Below are 13,893 nucleotides of genomic sequence, written 5' to 3'. Positions count from 1 at the left end.
GGATAGATAATGGGAAGCATAGCTGTAATATTTTTTATAAATATACTGACACAAAACAAGATCTTCGATCATACGTTTCAACGATACACGTACGTGTGAACTTGATAAGTTGTAGCCAATGATCGATAAAGAATCAAATCAAACAATCTTCATTTGTACTAATCAGGATATTATTGATATGTATGTTGTAATATAACTGACCATTATTTATGATCTCTATTTCAAATGAACACCTCGACTATGAATTAGAATAAAATCTACTAAAACCTGATTATGTAAGCTGGTAAATTAAAAAAAAAAGCAATCTGAATGTCAGGTTACTTTAGAAGAAATATATGCAGTAAAATTATTTTTTAAACTTTGGACATTGTCACAGTAAAATATGGCATGATTTTCTTATTAAGTGGCATAAGAGATTCAATGACGACAAGAGGCATATTTGGGATATTGACAGGTGTGGAAAAAGTAGGGAAGTAAGAACAACAGAATGTAATAGGCAAACAAAGACGTTCCTGCATAAGGACGCGCGTGTTGCTATGGATACAATAAGTGCGCAGTTTTATGTTAGTGGGGGAACTGTACACACTATTATCAGCGAGAATATTAAATGAGGAAGATCTACACGAATGCACCAGTAAATAACCCTATCTTTGTTAAAGAATATTTTACCTGCGACTTTTTATTATTTCTGAAACTTGGAGAAACCCCTAAAGACTGTCGTTATGAAACGATTGAGGCGACGAAACACGCCGTGAGTAAGGCCGTTGACGCGCTCACACAAGAAGTGGGTTATTCGAGAATTGTTGTAATATTGCGACAAATGCATTGCAAGTGTGGGAATTTCCATCGAATCTATGATAATCCACTTCATGATACTTTCTGTTTTTAACGCCGTAGTTATATATATTTTTATAGTTTATAAAAAATGGACAACGTTGTAGATTCAGTAGCGTAAAATCTATTAGCCGCTAGTATATAATTCATATATAAATACAAGGAATCCGTGTTGCCATTTATCGTTGTCTCTGGTATAACATTCATCGTTTATGTAACCGTTCTACTTTACCGTTCATTTTGGGATGGTAGAAAGATATCGTCATATGATGAATGTTTAATTCGTCTCCTGTTCTCTTTATGCCACAAATAATTTTTTTGGTACCGTTGTATGTCACTATTCATAAGGAAGTGCCAAATCCAGGCAATATATTCTCTATTAACAAGTGACTAAATGACTCTACTTCTTTTTGGGGCGCAGGAAAATAATCTGGTAATTCACTGTACATATAAATAAATATGACACTGTTCTGGTTCCATAAAATTGTCCTAATAATAATCATTTTCGCAAACAGAGAGGGATGTATGTCATACTGTTTGAAAATTTGCCTGATCTTACTCAAATATCTTGTCTAACAGGTTACCCATATGCTAACATAATAACTTCTCTAAATATACAAGGCCAAGATACTTGTGTGTAATAACTTGATACATTTTACTTGTCCTCATGTGACAAGTTTAATTATAGTACTACACCAGCATTTGGGTTCTGAAGTGGGCCAGAATTTAACAATTATTCTTCGTTCGGATACGAGATATAATTGACGATTACATCGAAAAATAATCTTTTCCGCCTCGTCGCCTCATTCCTATAAATCTGCATTTCAACTCACTAAGTTTCTTATCCTTGCCATGCTAACGTACTATGTTAAATTGAACTTAAATTCAAAATTCTGCTCGGGTCTTTTCGTGTAATTTAGCAAATTTTGTTGCTTCGAAGTGTTTCAGTGTATGGCGCTTATCTCATGTGTGATTCCGTATATTCTACTTGTTTATCGTGGTTGGTGCGTGAAGCTCTATTTGAACATAAACATAATGCTGCACACACGTGCCCGTGTCCTTCAAATATTTATTTTACTATTATATCCAGATATGTTCATAGCCCATTTGTATTATTTTTTTATTTTACATGAGTGAATTTTTCAAGCATACACGCAGTTTATGACCCGTGCAAATAATGAATATAGCACTATGTAAGTAGTGATTATAATATTGCAGCGCATAATGTATAGCATAGGTTTATTTTTCAACTGTTTTCCAACTGGTTTGAGTATCCATCAATTAATAGAAGTAGATTTGTTTCTCTAATACTCTTTCTTATCCTCATCGTATAACATCTGAGTAAAACGTGCACCTACCGCAAAATCAATCTTATCTGCTTCGAGAGTATGCCCTCTGGTGATGTCCAGGTAATCTAGAGTCACAAACTCCACCAACATTGCTTTTATCGTGTCAAAGCAGCCTGATATTCATCATTTAACTTCAATCTCCAATTCTTTCTAGTTATGTTTATTATACGTTCGGCTATATCAAAAAAGTCTGGTAAAACATTTTATGATATGAGTACACCCGAGAAAGGCGTTTACTCCCTAACTTGACTTGGGTGCAATATAGCATGAATTGTTATTATCTTTTCCATATAAGGATTTATGCTTTTCTTACTAATTCTTACTCATTAATCTTTAGTCTCTCTTTTGAAAATCTCGCATGTCGGCGGATTTAATTTCAGGTAATTTCCAAGCGTTAGGACATATATAAACTACGACTCAACTTTTTTTAACTGAATATAAAAATCATTTATCCAAATAATTCCCGACATCGCACTTCACTTTGTTAGGAAAAGTCATTCAAATTTTGATTTTGACATTAAAGGCGGTCTTTTATGCGCGTGTTTTTTTTCGGCGTTTGTCTTTCCACTTATTCGACCACGTGGTTCATTTTCACTCTCGCTGAAACAAGACAAAACGCCTCCGATCGCTTCAACATTCTGACGGTTTAAAATAAAAGTACACTGCTTCTTTATACCCATTAAATCTACATGTTTATCCTCATAACGGCAACCAATGTCACACTAACCATCCGGGTTTTTTTTTTTCGTTTTTTACCTTAAATAATTGTGTAAGGCCAATACTCGAATAGCTTGTAAATATCAGTAAGGAAGTAATGTCTCATATAGGTGTAGGATATATGAATATAAACTATTTAGCTAATAGAAAAGAAAAATACATATTAAACAAAATACAACAATTTACAGAGACACACACAAGACGAGGAAAAACACATAAAAAGCAAAACCGTTTCATAAAAATTAGACGATGTTACAAAGAGCGTGGCGTCTAATAATAATACCGTTGTCCAGATAAGCAATGCCTTCACAACGTAAATATAAAGACGATTAATTTTGTTTATTATAATTTTAAAGATAAAATAACAAGGATTAAAGATACACATACAATTGGTATGTTTAAACCTTGAGCAGAATATAGGGCGTCTTATATAGACCGTGGAAAAGTGGCGAATGCCATGCCCTATAGATTTATTACATATTAGGAATTTATGGTAATAAATACAGATTATGGTAAATCGTACAAATTTCAGCGAGGGTTACATAAGGGCATGTCAGAATAAAAGGCGTGACGAGAAACCAAAATTGACATCTTTCAGCTGGTATTATAACCTCCTAAATGTACTTTCGCTCAAAAGATATAGAATGATATACACAACGTCATGTAAGCGTATTATGAAACCTAAAAAAATTACTGAACAGTCGCACATGCTAAGCAAAATAGACGACATGCGTTCCCAAGTGTATAAAAAAACGAATAAAAGGGAAACTGCAATGATGACGCCAGCATCTCTGAAAGCCTTACTAGTAAAAAAGTGTATGAGTAAAAAGAATTAGATTCGTCTTTATCCAGTAAGCGCCACTTCTCCAAATAAAAAAATAAATAAAATGTGCATGTCTGCACTTTGCTAATGCGTGTTTCGATTGATAATAAGCTAAACAGAAGTCCAAATGCTAAAGCATAAGTGCTCAGTCATACTAAAGAAACAAGTGAAAATTGTATTGTCTTTTTTTTTAATAAACAGAAAAAAGTATTCTTTATATAAGTACACACAAAAACAATTCATCTTATTATATATATATATATATATATATATATATATATATATATATATATATATATATATATATATATATATATATATAAAGCTGAATGTGGGTGTGTCTGGTAACGAAGAGGCTCCTACATGGTTGACTATTTTAAGCAACTGATTACATATAATGATAGAAGGTGTATCGAGACACAAGTATGAGTATGTTTGATCCTGCAGAACGGTGGTTCATTAAAATTGTGGGGTCTGCGTTCGCGTCTGGTCCACAAAGTATGGAAATAAAAAAATTAAAAATTAATAAAAACGTTTACAAGTCTTTCTGATATAGATGTACATAAGATTACTTTGATAAGTAGGTTTTAACTTTAATAGGGATGGTATAATAAAATTGGGGGGTCTGCGTTCGCGCCTGGCCTCCATAGAATGGAAATAGGCACAAACTTTAATAAAGACTTTTCCTATCTATCTGCGTAAGTATACTTTGATAATTATGTTTTAGTTTGAAGAAATATGGTATAATAAAATTATGGGGTGTTCGTTCGCATCTGACCTCCATAGAATGGACATTTGTCACAAAGTTTAACAAGGTATTTTAATATAGATCCACACAATATTGTGATAAGTGTTTCAGTGTGAGCAGGCATGTTATAATAAATAATGGGGTTTATCAATTATATTTTTACTTTTATCATATTTTGTTTGGTTTTGATACCCCCAAATTCGAAACTATCCCTTTACAACCCTTCCTTTTCATAACCTATCATACTTTCATAAATCAGAGACCATTTTCTGTAGGCCCTTTTTGAACCCAATCAACGACGGGTACTGTTGCTATTATAATATAAAGCTTAACGTCTGTGTGTTTATGTGTGTGTCTAGTCACGAATAGGCTCCTATATGGTTGACTATTATATAAAACTGGTCACATATAATGATAGAAGATATATCGAGACACAGGAAGTGGTATGTCTGATCTGGCATAATGATGATTTATTAAAATTGTGGGGTCTGCGTTCGCGCCTACCCTCCATAGAATGACCCCAGTCAATATATATATATATATATATATATATATATATATATATATATAAATCCACACATTCATCTGTTAGCTTTATCACAACTTATTAGTGCGGCAAGATTAGAACGTTTTTATAGAAAGAGATTGGATCTACATCAATCGCGTTGATAGTCGACACTCTTAACAATCAGCCTATTGAACTGGTGCTCGTAAATTACAGTAACAAATGCCTGTTTTAATATACACTTGCCTTGTAGTTTTATATTGCTCCAGGTGCTAGTTTGTTTACAAACACAGAAACAACGAACTTCGCATTACATCAATTCAAGTAGCGAGTTAGATAAATTTACGATATTGCTCTACCCAAAGAGGAGGAGCTAAATATATAGTCATCCATATGGAGTAACATTTCGATGTATCACGTCTGCTCAGTACGTCTAGAATTGCACCTTTTCGCAAGCCAGAGAGAGAACTTACAACGTTTGCTTTGGTAGTCGATGAAAATTTTAACATTAAATATTAGAGTATAACTTTTGGTGTCATTCGATAATGTTAGTCTATGAAAAAACTTTTCAGTACAACTGAACAGTCGCACATTTGAAACAAAATAGACAACATACATTCCTAACTGTATAAAAAACACAAATAAAAGTGAAGCTGCACTGATGACGTCTGCATCTTAAAATCCTTATTATAAAACAAGTTTAGAAGTAAAAACAATGAGATTCTTCTTTTATCCCGTAAGGCATATTTCTCAAAAAAAAAAAACAAAACAAAAAAACCCTGAAAGGAAACATGTCTGCGCTTTGTCAATGTGTGTTTTGATTGATATTGAGCTCAACAGAAGATCAACTCGCTAGAGGATAACGTCCCAGTCATGCTTAAGAAACAATTGAAAAATAGAAAGACTATCGAAAGCATACTCGTGTAAAAATATTATTTTAGCTTTTCGTGGTCGCTCGCGGTCCAAACAAGACCACATACTTTTCTTTTATTTTTTTTTTATAATTAATGATTGGTTAGCGTTAACACAGTCGTTACTATGACATCTGATCTACCACAAAACATATAATGAACAAGTATGACACATTATTTCCAAATCACAGACATGAAATGGACATCATCATTTCTCTATGATGAGCATTTATTCCATTTAAAGCAACATTTTTTTTTTACCAAAAATAAAGTAAAGATCAAAATAAAAGATTCACTAATAATCTTACCCAATATATATATATATATATATATATATATATATATATGTATACATATATATATATATTTATATATATATATATATTCATATTGAACAAAAAAACCTAGTAGCGTTATCTCAATTTGTATTTTACCCATTTTGTCATCATACGTGATTTACAGTAAAAAATAGTTTATTACAAAAGGAAATTTACATAACTTCATGTGTTGGGAGATGTTGCTGTTTAAAAGTAGTTTCTTGATTGTTGGATGCGTTATGTATACGGAACGGCCGTGATTAGTTTTGGTCAACATGAAAGGGGATAGACAGCCTAACCCAAAACAGCCAATTCGATTTTCTGTATCATTATCAGCTGTCACGAAATAACACTTCTTCAGACAATCGCCTCAAGCAAAATTCCTTTGAATATTTTTTTCTTAATAACGTACTGCCTTTTTTCACGAAGATGTCTATGGAAGAAAAATAAAAAAAAAACAAGTGCAAGTTGCTTCAATATATCTATATATATGTATATATATATATATATATATATATATATATATATATATATATATATATATATATATGTGTGTGTGTGTGTGTGTGTAGGTCGCATTCCCAATAAAAATAATTTGCCTAGATTTAGGCCAGGACGACTCAATTCATAATAATGCTCGTTTTACACCACCAGAAAACGATGTTTGCCTTCTATTTTAAATATAAGACCATCATTTCTCCAGAAAAATGACACTCGAAGATTAGGCTCCATGAAAATTAATGAGTATCAAACGAAATGAGTATCGAAATCTAATGAGTATCAACACTAAATTGCTAGTTGGTATAAACACTGTTTATGCTATAAAAACGGGCAATAATATGTTGATATGAGATTCAAAATGGACGAGATTGAAATACGTAGATAAACAGTCGACTATGAATATGTTCGCATTGGTGGAGTTTAAAAACGAGGAATTCCATATGCGAATATCTATTAAAAAGTTACGCTCCCAGATAATTAAATATTTTTCATGATTTTCCTATGAACATAAAACAAATAATGCCGAAGTCTTCGTCGACGATATCTTCGAAAAAACGCATATAAAACTGATTTATTTTAACATTTAAAACACTACGTGTAGAGTGGTTACATTTTAACACGGCCAGTTTCATATGTATGTCTATATTAAAAAGTTTAGCTCCGAAATATTTACGACTTTTACATTTAGATGTTTCCTACAAAAATAAAAAAAAACAACGGCGACGTATCGCCTTAAGAAATTGAAGATGTTAGCTGATAAATATTTGTTTCTTTTATTATTATGCGTAAAAATATGAAAGATTTATCTTTTTGCCAACAATATTATTTACGCCTCATATTTTTTTTTTAATTCCGTATTTTCTTCATCGGGACAATACATTAGAAAATATACTCGATTCTTTAAAGCGAAACTCTTAAATACCTAAGTATGCAGGAAATGTGTCGGTAATGTTTCAGGGTACATTCATATTGACCACAGGCGCAAGAGGCCAGTATTAAACAGGGCCAGCAGTCCTCCCACTTACGAAAATAGTTTAATTCTTTGTGCGTGTGTGTGTGTTTTACAGGTCGACTTTAGGGTTTACTTCACCGTGCAACGCGGGTGCACGTTTACTGCTAGTATAGAATAAAATGCTATAATATTCAAAACGTATATAATATAAAAAAAAGTTTATGATATACAAACATGTTTTAGGATTTTGAATGTTAACTACCGATATATTAAAATGTTAATGGGTTTTCATCGAGTTTAATTTAATGGGTAATTAAAAAGCAATTTAGGAAACTGAGTGCGGCACAATAAAGTTGACACACCGGTTCTCGCCAGATAACCGAAGTTAATCAATGTTGAGCCTGGCTAGAACCAGACTGGTGACCATTTAGGAAGGCTAGGCGCTCTATATACATTCTGGGAAGGTTGGGCGTGAGATCAGCACCCTCGCCCCGTAAAAAGAACTCACTCAGTACTAAAGGATCTACAAAGTTGTAGATGGTATATGCCCCTTAGGGGCTCATGGCTATAAATGGGATTTATAAGGTTGTTTATTTATATATCTTTTAAAAATGTATTAATAATAATAATAATAATAATAATAATAATAATAATAATAATAATAATATACGTTTTTTTTTTACTTTTTTATGAGTAAAATAATATGGAGATGTGTTTTTTATATTTAAAACACGCACATATACATATATATATATATACATATATATATATATATATAGAGAGAGAGAGAGAGATGCACACACGCACCCCTATATATATATATATATATATATATATATATATATATATATATATATATATATATATATATATATATATATTTATATATAAAGTAGCAAGTCTCCTAGAATGACCCGATGTAAAATTTGTATCTTGATTAATGCAGATTACGTTTATTGTTATGATATTATATTGGCCCCAATGTATTGTACTTATTAAAAAAAAATGACTCACGTCCCACCACCGAGAATCGAACCAAATTCTTTAGCTTAAGATTTATTTTTCCTTTTGACATTTATACTTAATTTGTGAAGACATGTTTGCTGCAAGGTTAAATATTACAAAATAACGAATAGCTATAACGTAACGCATGTGTACTAGTAATGCTTTCATTTGACCTACACCTTGCAAATTACTTTTTTTTTTAAATTTTAACACGTTTTCTGCTAATTCCCCAGAGAAAAAAAAAAAGAAACGCATAAAATATTTCGTATAGGCTCGAATACCCTATACATTAAGTTTCATATATGCAGACACTCACAGGCAGGAGGTTAGAAGGAAATGAATATATATATATATATATATATATATATATATATATATATATATATATATATATATATATATATATATATATATATATATATATATGTATATATATGTATGTATGTACATATGCGCATACAGAAATATATATAGAAAGACATATTTGTTTACTCTAGTTTTTTTCGCAAATATCACACAAGTATACATCATGTAAGATATCTGCATTATTATAAATACACGTAATACTTAACTAAAGGCGGCCATGCTCACAAATTCTCCCGCACCAATTATTCATTTAATTATTTGAATTAGCCAGCTATGCGAATTCCGTTTCGAATCTTTTAATAAGTTGTGTTAAGAACAATTCGCATCAACCTTTCGACTAGTTAACTGGTGTATCATACACAGTTCATTCGTGAGGATATTTTTTCACTAAAATTTAAATTATCATTTATTTCTTTTGTAAATTAGATTTTTATTCCCCTGACACTCTGTTTCATATTTCCCTGTGTGTGTTTAAGTAGATTATTCATAGTAGAGTTTTGGTGTGAAGCCTTTGTAATTGTAAAGACACTGATGGGTATATAGAAAGAAGAGTAATTGTGGTGAGAGTAGAGTGAATGTGAGGAACTAGAAAGTTTAGATAAGTAAGCCTTAGTTTGTCATAGTCCTCCATTATCCCCCTATTCTTAATCGTGTGCATAATCTTTCTTAATATTATTTTTGTAATTTTATGTACATGCATAATGACCCCATTAATTATCAAATATATTGCGACACATTCAGTTTTTTTCAGTAACATTATAAAAGGGGGTCATTATAAAAATAAAATAGTGTTTTTGTCTGAAAGCCATAGGATATTTAATCCTCTCAGTCCTCTCCTAACGACAGCGTCTACGAGTTAACATGAGCTTTTGGAATAACCATGATAAACACCGAGCACTGTTTAGGCTATAAGAAGTGTAAACACCTGTCTTAATGACCATCTTGTCAAAATAGTATGTGAAAAGGATGGCGTTGTTAATAGGCGCATTTTCCACTGATCCGCCTTGAAGTGTGTTCTATTATTTTATGGAATATCTTCGTGGATTATCTAAAAACTGTACACACTTTATTCTTCAGTTTAAATCCGGTTCATGTAGATCATGTCCTTCTTTCACAAACGGTATGCTCACATTTTTGGGGTGGATTTGTTCCGTCTGCTCTTCTGCTTATATGCAATGTAGGGGGGGGGTCAGCATGTTTCATTGGAAAGTCCTGTTCTCCGGGACATAGCAGTATATCCAGCTGTCATCTCAGGTCCTAAGAACATTATGAACAGCGAGATCTGAATTGAAAATCACGATCACATAACGGTTGTCATAACACTGTCATTCTATTTTATCTTCTCTGGGCACCTTTTCTACAAACTTCACGTTAATCTTCCGCATCTCCAAATACTCCAAAATAATTGCGTGTACAGTTATTTCACTGATATTAAACTGTGCTCTTACTGTCTCGATGAACACACGAGGGTCCTTATCAATGACTTTCCTTATTTGACTAATCAACTATCCTTATGACTTTCTTATTCATCACGCACATTTCATAATTTCTCACAGACTTTCGGCTTTTCAAGAATGTTTTATGCCTACTAATTTATGCCCGACTGATGAAAGCTGTTTCAAAAGCTGTATAAAGTATTCCGTACGTTTCGGAGTTTCTGTCGTTTTTCCAATTTAAAACAGAATTTATTACGTATCATTTCTCAAAACTGTTGTCAGTTTTCGATTGCGTTCTTTAAATTTATGAGGCAAGCCTTTGTAATTTTAATTTCGATTCTTTCTGTACTGTTTACTTAAACATGAAAACATAAAATATAGTCAGTCATCCAATAGTTTGTGTAGCAACAATATACTCATTTATCAAGATTATACGTTAATTTAAAATGTCTGCAAAAGAACAGAACACTTATTTAAGGCACCTCGAATGTGCGTGCTTTCTAAAAAATATCAAGTTTAAAGCAAAAAATATACGAGTATTAACTGGTGGTATACTACATTTTGTACGGTTATAATACATAGCGTACATATTCTTTAATACTTCCTATTAGCATATGAGTTTATAACTGTTCGTAATTTATAATGTGCGTAATACCATTGTGTAGTAATATCAGTTATGGGATTCAGCCGGTTCGCACCGGTTCGTGCGAACCGGTGCTTAAAACATTATGACTTCGGCGAACCGGTTGTTAAAATTAAGTAAACCGTTATTCATAACTAAATTATAGTAGATCCTTTATTGTTATTAACATTTTCTTTGAACCTGTTCATACACAATTTGAATACCACCACTTAATATTATGGAAAGTATAATCATGAACTATTCTAAATACACATGCAAACAGTAGTACACCTCGCTTATCGATAACACTGGTCAACAGTAAATTTGGTGTCTCAGTTTTGTAAGCTGATTTTGGACAATTTTGATGTGCTGAATCCAAAAATAGCACTCTTTTTGCTGGGTCAGGTGGACATTTTAAGTTGTCGTTAATTTTCTATTTTTTTAACTTTTAAATACCCGAGAAAGGTACAACAGAAGTATTAACCATTTACCGTTTAAAGTTCTATTACCTGAACAAATGTAATTTTTTAGCACTAGCAATACAAAAAGGAAAGCATTTGAATAAACAATTTTTGATTAAATTTTAATTAGGGAGTCTAAGTTTTGCGATTATTATGCGATATTTAAAGATAAGATAATACTTTATTTGGTCCATACGGGAATTCAATGGTAAAACTTGTTATGAAAACACACCAACATATGAAAACAGATGAGAAGGTAAGGCTTACGTGTTGGTTCTGTGTGTTTCAGAGTCTAATTATTTCATTACTGTGCGATTAAAACTATTCGCAGGACATAGATATAATTGTGCCATTTTTTTGGATAAAAACTTTAAATTTCATGGAGACAACGTACACAAATTTAATTTTTAATTTTTTTCAGGTATACAATGGCGACTCGAAGAATGTGTGTAAATAAGCCAGATGTTTTTGCTATGTTTGCGGTGAATACGCACTTGCACCAAATCGCAATACTGTCACCACCTTTATCAAGCGCGTTGCGCGTTTACTATGCATATTTGGAATGAAGCTCGGCGATCAAGATACAAGTTGGGCACCTCACATAATTTGCAAAAGATGCACAGAGCATCTCCGTCGATGGAGAAAAGGCACGCGAAAGTCCATGAAATTTGGCATCCCTATAATTTGGCGAGAGACTTCAAATCATGCAACCGATTGCTACTTTTGTGATAGCAATATCATGGGTATTAAAAGAAAAAATCGCACAACACTGGAGTATCCCAATCTGCCGTCAGCTATGCGCGCTACTCCTCATAGTGAAGACATTCCCGTACCTGTATTTGAAGATACAAGTATTTAAGAAAGCAGCAGTAGCCAGAATGAAACTCAAAGCATTACCACTACCGATGATACTTATGATGCATCCTTTCAAGATGACAATGATGAGCAGCCAAAGTTGTTTTTCCAAAACGGACTAAACGATCTTGTTCGCGATATAAATTTGACAAAAGACTCTGCCGAACTTCTTGCATCTCGTATAAAGGACAAGAACATGCCAAATGGAAAATTTAAGGTAAGTTTCCTCCGTACCAGGCACCAGGAATTTTTAAGATATGCTGCTCAAAAAAAAGAATCAGTCTATTGCAATGACATAGTAGAGCTACTGAAACATCTCGGCGTGCCTGAATACAAACCAGAGGACTCGCGACTTTTTATCGACAGCAGCAAAAGGTCTTTCAAATGTGTCTTGTTACACAATAGAAATCAATTTGCATCTGTGTCATTGGCAACATTAAAAGAACAGCATGAAGCAATTAAGTACGTCCTAGAAAAAATGTCTTATAACCAGCATAAATGGCTGATTTGTGTTGACTTAAAAATTGTCAACTTCTTGCTTGGTCAACAGTCTGGATTTACTAAATACCCATGCTTTTTATGCCTCTGGGGTAGTAGGGATCGTACTCAACATTACCTGAAAAAAGAATGGCCAGTACGTGAAGAGCTTGCAATTTGTAGAGCAAAAATCTGATAAACAAGCCTCTAGTTGACAGGGGACGATTTTATTTCCTCCAACTACACATAAAGCTCGGTTTGATGAAGCAATTCACAAAAACACTGGATAAAGATGGACGGTGTTTTCAGTTTCTGTGTAAAACCTTCCCCAATTTGTCAACTGAAAAATTAAAAGCTGGTATTTTTTATGGTCCTCAAATTAGGCAGCTGATCAAAAACTCTCCCGCGTTTGAGGAGACCATGAATCCTGTTAAGCAATAAGCGTGGTATTGCTTTGTCAGGTCGTGATGAATTTCCCAGGCAACACAAAAGCAGAGAACTATAAAGATCTAGTAGCAAACATGTTAGTGGCCTTTAGGAACCTTGGCTGCAATATGAGCATAAAAATGCACTACCTGTACTCGCACATGGACCGCTTTCCCGAAAATCTTGGCTCTTTAAGCGATGAGCATGGAGAGCGCTTTCACCAAGACTTGAGATAAATGGAATCACGCTACCAGGGAAGGTGGGACATAGTGATAATGGCGGACTACTGTTGGAATTTAAAAAGAGATATGCAAGCACCAAAACATTCGTGACAATGAAACAAAAACACGAACATTTAGACCATAAAAATGCAAACATTAAGTTTTCATGTTTAATTACATGTACTGTACATGAAGTGTACATGATTCTTTGTTTGAATACAACAAGTTTGCCATTGAAACATCATTAGTAAATCTTGAAAATATTGTTTTAAAAATATAAGTCGCATGATTTTAAATTCAAATATATATATATATATATATATATATATATATATAGATGTGTGCGTGTGTGTGGGGGGCGGGTGTG

Source organism: Euprymna scolopes, chromosome 27 (assembly GCF_053919585.1).
Source record: "Euprymna scolopes isolate OS-2025 chromosome 27, ASM5391958v1, whole genome shotgun sequence".
Lineage (NCBI taxonomy): Eukaryota > Metazoa > Mollusca > Cephalopoda > Sepiida > Sepiolidae > Euprymna > Euprymna scolopes.
The sequence above is the reverse complement of the archived record's forward strand: the minus strand, read 5'-3'. Positions refer to the sequence as shown.